Source organism: Saccoglossus kowalevskii, chromosome 12, assembly GCF_978046115.1.
Source record: "Saccoglossus kowalevskii chromosome 12, keSacKowa6.1, whole genome shotgun sequence".
In the NCBI taxonomy this organism is placed as follows: domain Eukaryota; kingdom Metazoa; phylum Hemichordata; class Enteropneusta; family Harrimaniidae; genus Saccoglossus; species Saccoglossus kowalevskii.
The window spans coordinates 7969517-7977657 of NC_140652.1; positions in this window are offsets into that span (position 1 = coordinate 7969517).

Below are 8141 nucleotides of genomic sequence, written 5' to 3' on the forward strand. Positions count from 1 at the left end.
TACCCCATAAACAGACAGATATATTCCATATTACATGATCTATCCTGGATGCAAAGGCCCACTTGAAGTAATTAATTGCTCCCCAAAAAACTTAGTGAGGCTCCATCCCAGAAAAAACGTAATAGTTTGGCCATGAATTTTATTTGTATGTACACAGGATAAACTTGAGCTTGGTTTTCAAATTCGGGGAACTAGTGGTTTTAATATGTTTCTCTGAAGCACAGAGACACGGAGCTAATATTCTTTTCAATCCTTCTTGATGTTGTTTATTTGATGTGCAAAGCACATTTCCAACATTACAACACTAGTCGCATGCTTTTCACAATACTTTTGTTATTAGGACAACGTGACGTTTGAATTTCTCCAAATAGATCTGTGGCTAATACAATGTGCCTGAGCCCCACTGCAGCAATGTCACTGAGGCTTAACATATTGTCATATGAAATCACATGGAGAAGCGAAACGTGGCATGCAGATGAGAGATGTTTGATAGAGTTTAGGGTTAAGGACAAGTTGTAGCTTGTTGTCAACTCATGGGCAGCTTGTTTCTTGAAAATGTTAACAACGCGTAGAGAGTCTGGTTTTGTGCTATATACGTTCTCTTACAGTGGATTTATAAATTATAGGTCCTAATATAGATATTCTACCACTTTCGACTAGCAAATTAAAACCCCCTTTTAGCCATTAATTTGGGGATTTTAAACTTGTAATTTGATCGAATCTCGAGATTATCTGCTGCACATTCAGTGACCATTACCAGAAAGTGTCACAAGTGCACAACGCCCTCTCGCACTTGCAGTAGGTAAACTTGCGAATGTCCATCCAGATTAATCATCACCATTAGGCAAGACAATAACTCCTGGTGTAAGTGTACACAATTTTAGAAGAACTGCAGTTATCAAACAGAAAGGATGAAATGCATAATCATGTTTTATATAGCCAGTTTGTAGAATGCTCTGCTTGTGTAACCTTTACTGTCACGAATGTACCTGGAAAATAGCAAAGCCTTAATGTGTAAATTAATTGTCCATAGGCTATATATATCACAGTGTGAATACAATCAGGGAGCACATTTACCATCTGTCGTGTCTTCAGAGTTCGAAATTAGCGGACGAAGTCAATTAGAAATGGTGCAAAGATTGCATCTGTTATAGTCTTCGTCTTAGGACATTGCTACGACATGGTGTAGGGACCAAGTTGGACTACTACTCTGTATTTAAACTGGCGCCTTGGTTTTGTTTGTATATTTTTTGGGTTTAGTCTGATTTATTTATCCTGGCATTTTGGTGACTGATCGCTCCCACCTTTACACGACATTGTCCCATGCATTCGTCTTCGTGCACCTCATTGCTTGCCAGTTTGTGTACTGCCCGAGACGCAGGTGGGGGGGTCGAGATTGTTCGAGCGGGATTTCACCACGTCTGTAATTTATGAAGGTTAAATGTATTTGCACACAAACAAAGTAATACGCAAATAAAAACTATTGATTACTGTGTACGCAATAATCCCTTACCCATCGACTTGTTTTGGTTCGCCTGTGTATTGTCAGTTTTGTATACTTAGACTTGTAATTTCCACTATTTGTTTGTTCATTGATCTGTGATATGGACATTCTGTTGAACGATTTTGCTTGATTCTGCCAACATAAGTAGCACATTTCTTTTTGTGGGAAATGTCACTCCAGTGTGAAATCTACACGAAATTGACATAATAAACAAGTAAAAATATGCATGAACCACGTTGTTCGTTTCCTTATTTTCTGAATATGTTGAATATTCAGAAAATAAGGAAACGAAGAACGCAGAATTAAAATGCATGAGCACATATTTCTTTTTCAGTAAATTAGTAATCATAAAATAAAATTATTTTTATTATATGTAATAACAGGGGAAAATTCTACAATAAAACCATTTCCAAGCAGGAGTTTACGAGTTCATTCTTTCCTGACGGTTGCAAAGAAAACCGGGTCTTTCCACATGGCTCGCCCTTCTTCAGTCTTCTCACATTTTGGTTCGGCCTGGCGAAAAACATCTTCCAAAAATTCCTCTTTGAGTTTGTTAGGTATACACTCAAGTTGAGTCAGAAAGCTTTTGATAAAAGCTGAAAAAATACCGGTGAAATAATGGTTACACATCACTGTATAATTTGAAGTAAGAAGTGGAAACACACAAATTGCGAAAATACATATACAAATTGATAGAACAGGAAACTCAATTTAATCAGCACGAGTCACAAACTTCAAACACTAAAACCTAGAAATAATATGAAAATTTCTGATCACATCACTTCCAAGCGGGATTTTGATTATAACAAGATCTAAATCCCAATTTAAGCCAATACACTTCCCTTTGTGTTTAGTATTGAGCTCATTTGTTTAATACAACAAATATTATGTTGGTGTCTAGAGAGGAACAAACTAAAACGCTTTTACGAGGGAAAACGTGAGAAGTCGATGGATGATTTACATTATTATATGTTATTTTGGTTCTGAGGGTTGTAGAGCCCAAACAAAATACAAAAAAGTTAATGAAGCAAAAATAATTCGTTAGAGACAAACCTTTGCAGAATATAATTTGCCAGTACTTAATCCATTTTAATACCTTGGCTACTCCATCTACAATGGCTGTTTATTCTATTGATTTAGCTTTTGAGCTATCTCGAGCTAAATAACAAACGTTTAAAACGTGCATAGAACGTTTTATTAAAAAACGGGTTGTAAGCTGATTGTTTGCATTGATTTTAAATCATTTGTTATATTTAAGTATCGTAAAACTAAACTATAATTTTACAAATAGTACGTTTTCTATTCAATTCAATATGTATCACACGAGATAGTGTGGGTTTACAGTCCACAGTTTTTGCCATAAGTCGAATAAATGTCAGATTATGTATAGTTATCTATAACGATTACACGCCGCTCAGTTTCTTTTACTTCATTTAATGGCATCGTTTAGCATACTTATATAGGTCCTTTGTGTTTTTTGTAGTAAGATAGTAGAATATCTAAAGTAAGCCAATAAATCAGTTACTAATGTATAGATGTTGGTTCGAGAACAATTGCAGCCCTAAAACATGTTTTGACAGTTGATTGTAATTTGTAAGTTTGAAGTTAGTATTCTTGGGTATTGGTATCCAGTGGAGGTCGTAGATAATGTGTGTGATGTTTTCAAATTTCTTAGCAATAGTAATGAGACAGGCAGATGTATTCTTAACACAATGGAGCTGGTGTATAATGATGAGAAAAATCCCATAAAGTAGACAGTTACAGTAGTCTAGTTTTGACGTCACAGATGCGTGGCGTTGAAAAGAAGACATTTGTGACATATTTTCGGATTTTGTAGATGTGTATAATATACGACGAAAATATGATGAAAATATGACGATTTGACGTTATCATAGAAACTTGACTTCGTCACATCAATTATTTTTCTACATACCTTTCGTCTGCAAATCATTTTCAAATACGAAGTATGGTAACGCATTATTAACTCGTACTTTGACATCCAGCAAAAACTAAAAATTCAGAGGTTAGAGCATGTTTAAGTAGTTTTTGTATGTATTCAACCCAATTTGTACAAACTACAGCACATGACCATATTGCTGTGCTTTGTAGGTATATCACAAACGTAATTAGTTGAGCAGTGTCACAAGGTTCCAAAATACATATGTAATTTCAGATCATAGTAATGTAATTATTATAGAACTAATTCCATGAAGCATGCAAATTCGCAATGATAAATATAACCTGGGCAGAATAATCCCAGCAACGAATTGTGTTGAGTATGTGGGACGTCGATTCCCCACTCAAAGTGAAATGCACGTACGTCTGTTAATTTTTAGTGGAGTAATAAGGACGCCACCAATGTCAACGAACCAACTAATTGCTTACTGGATAGGGTCTACATGCTAATTATCTGTTATGCTAATTCATGCATGGTATTTAATGAATGGAAAAGCTATTGTCAACGTCTTTCCTGCCACATAGTATGAGTATACACATCATTTGGGCGTTGGAAGCCCGCTCTTTTATCCTTTGTTAAGAAATCGCCATGGATGCAGTTTTCTAGTGGATGTCACCAATGGTTTTGCGAGCTGAGTAAATTTCATAGGAACTGACGCATTACTCTAAGCCACCTTGCCAAGAAGCCTTTGGTTCGTCGAGTGTAACCAGTTCAATGCTCCGTTGCCAGCTGGAATAGGGCGTGTGCATCTCCACTTCGACAGCGTGTACAGCAGGTCTACGCTTCCACATGACTGTACCGTCGACATGGTATGCATGATATTATTTCAGAATTATTTTAGAGTAGCAGCGTGTTATTTTGTTCAATGTTCTGTTGGGTTCAATAGTTTTGCCAACTTTGGTATGAACGGTTCACTTGGTTGAACACCAAATAGTTAAGACGTTTACAGTTGGAGATCAATGCTTTTGTTAAACTTTACATATTTTACTTACTTTTGGCTCTACATACTCCAGTCACTTGTCACTCGTGACTGGAGCTTGAAGCCGTGTGTATATATCAGTTGTTCCGTATATGCCCTCTTTGTATTATTCCCCCCTTTATTTATATTTGTGTTATTAAATACGATTTGGAAGTTAATACATCTTCGTGTTATCATTGCAAGCGTGCGTGTCGAATTCGTGTACATTTCCAAAGCTGGTCACCCCAATAATGGTTAAAGAACCCACAACACAAGGCAAGGTCTTTTGGTCCTCCTTTGGCTACCATTATTAACTGAAAACAAGCCTTGTGACAAACAGTTTGTTGGTGTTTGGTTACATAAAGAACCCATAGATAACGCTTACATTGGGGGACCCATTATGCGAGAAATTCAAGATGGCGACTAAAACCATGTGAGCAATCCAAAGTATTTTAAGATGGCGGCCACGTAACGTCACTGATCAGCCTAATTTTATTCATCTCGAAAAAATCTTTGCACGTACGTGTTCGAAGCAAAATATCAAGTTGATTGATTCAAGCCCTCATAATAAACAAACGTCCTAAATTGTGATCATATTTCCGGAAATCCAAGACGGCGGCCAAATCACATGGACGAACAAAATTATTTTATTTATATTGCTTTCTCTATACATGTTGACATGATATCAAGTTCATTGGCTTAGGTACTCCTTGGCTTAGGTACTCTTTCTTTGAAATGTCCAATTTACAATATTAAAGACAGTGGCAAAAGCATGTGAATGATCAAATTATATTTTTTTGGAAGCATTGACCATACATGCCACATGAACAATTTCAAGTTGATCGGTTAAAACACAATGCAATTAGTGCAAATACTTCAATGGTTGGCCATTTTTGACGAGAATCCAAGATTACGCTGTGTGTGTGGTTGGTATCGTATCATTTTCGACTGCTTGAATAACAACACGGTCAAAGAATATGACATGAGAAACAAATACTGCATAAATATGTTCTCTGTTAAAACAATGTGAAACAGTTGATATCACCGTCGTTCATATTACAAAACAAAGTTTCAGTTATATGCTGTCTGAACAACATTACTATAGGGAAGACTAAGCCCGTCACAATCTTCAAAAAATATAATATACTAACCTGCACAAATGTTTGCCATTTCGACAGCTCAATGATAGCATCGTGTATCACACTGAAAAAGTGTGGCTTTCGATCGACTACAATGTTTAAATAGCCCTCATCGCCGGGCTTTGGGCACTCGTATAGATGTCTTGCGGTATCAGGCCATTTTGAAACCCAATTCAAAGCATAATAAGCCGCGGTTTCGGCATCACCCACAATATACGTGATATTGTCTGCATTATTTGTAGACATCGCTACATTTATCATATTCGTGTTGATAGCCATTGCTGAAAAGTGTACAAGAAAAGTATAATACCACTAACAAACAGAATGAATCCATACAATCAGCATTTACTGAGTTTGAGAACATCACCATTCATTATTTAGAGTATCAATTGAAACTCACTAGGCTATGCCATTCAACAATTAATCAACTAGGTTTGTGAATAAACGCGGCAGCTTTGGAAACCAAGCACCCCCAAGTGATCAGTTTTAAATTTGTCACCATAAAATCTGCGAAACATTTTAGCAACTAGAGACGGGTAGGTGTACAGTGGGTATTACGTCGCTATGTTAATATCCTCGGGGAAAGGCACACCTTAGAGATGGGTGATCTGACAGAGTATTCCACCACTATATGGTTAATGTGAATACTAATTATCATAAAAGCATAGTGAGAAAGTGGTAAGAGCTAGTTTGTTCACTCGCATCCAAAAGCTAGATATGTGTCAACTAAAATCTACAAAAGGGTTCAACACTTTTAATTAAAAGTAATATAAAATACGAGTATCTATGTATAATGAGACTTAAACAACTGTGAATTGACACTCAACAGAGATTTCAAATCAAAACTGCAGCAAGGACTGCATGCACAAAAGGTGGCCCTCCAAAGCCATTTTTTCCCAAGCACTGAGTCTATCATGCATACTCTACAGACTTGCTGAAACAGGGAGAATTTCAGTATATTTTGGGTTCTTGATGGCGAAGAACTTGCTGCGATAGCCACGAATTTCCAGTTGAGGTGAACGCTTCAAATTTGAAACCTACAAGGCATCGTCTGCTGAAAACTACCAATGTGTAACGATATTTGACCATGTATATGATGTAAACAATAAGGCACGTCCATGTAACGAGTCGTTAACCCTGTTAATAATTTCATTGCGTGGATATTGCGTGGAAAACCTCGTGTACCGGTACAAAACGTAATCTACATATTGAATCACTGTATGTGTGAACAGTTTCATGCATGTATACAACATTCATCGTGCTTTGATTGATCAGTAATAGGCCAGTGCACTGTAGCTGTGACCGACAACAGAAATCAGTCCTCGCATCACACTTTGTGAACACGCAAATCGTGGACAGATATTGACAGTTTTGACAGTATTATCTGACAGTGTATTGTTAGTTTTTATATCATGTTTAGCTGTCTTATGATAGAAGCAGCATTTACGGAGAAATAGTTGTTACCAGATATAGATAGTATCACTTGGCATGTTGGCATATCTCCCAGCTTTAGTTTCATACACATTGTGCAATAATAATAAAAACCTTCATTGGGACCATTAGCCATTGGATTATTATTTGAGCCCCTCCCATTTATAGTTGATAATTTTAGCTGGGATGTACAAACAAACATACACTTACAAAATATAATAAATGAGTATTTGAACATGGAAAGATAGACATGACATGCCAAAAATGGCGGCCAACTTTATGTGCAATAATCTGAACTTTCTAGAAAACAAAGTGAAGATTCAAAATGAAAAGTACATGTAGAATCTTGAAATACGGGTTTTTGTCAGGTATGAGTGTGTAATCTAGTTCCGGGAGATACAGACCTAGGAAAACCTGCTGAGATGCTGAAAAAAACGCTTTGTATACGCAGATAATGATGTGGCTTCTTTAGCGTTCATAACTATTTTTTTTTGAAAGCTGTAAAACAGAAAGTTAGAATTTCCACTCGCATTTGTGTCATACAAGTTTATCAAAAGTGTTATTTGTAATATATCCATGACATATCTTTATAAATAATATTGTCTTACTATCCTTCCCCCGTAAAATGTCAACAAACGAGACTAAGTACTTACAAGTGCAATTTAGTGCAAGAATCAGGATGCAGAGCGACCATGGTACAACAACCAAGCGATAAATTACAATCGCATACATACTAGACGAGAACAACTAAATACCATATGCCATGAGCTTCCACCTTGGATTTCTAAAATGTACCGGCTTTCACGCTTTCGAGTTGCTATAGTGTATAGGACGTTAACGTTTTAAAGCTTAAATATTTGCTTTAGTATGGAGTTTTTGTCTGTTTTTTAACAATTTTAATTGTTGAAATTTAAATTATAATTTATACGTTGTAATTTTTCAGGTGTTCTTATTTTGGCATTCATAAAAAGATGTCAGATGTCAGACGTACTGGTGAATATAGATAATCTGTTAAATTCTTTTAAAAGATTCATCTCATTAGTAAATAGCGGCCTCACTCAACAATAATTAGAATGAGTTGGTTGGTCAAAAGTTTGATGAGTCAGGTGCATCTATTGGCTAAGCTTGTTGTACATAGATGCAAATGAGTAT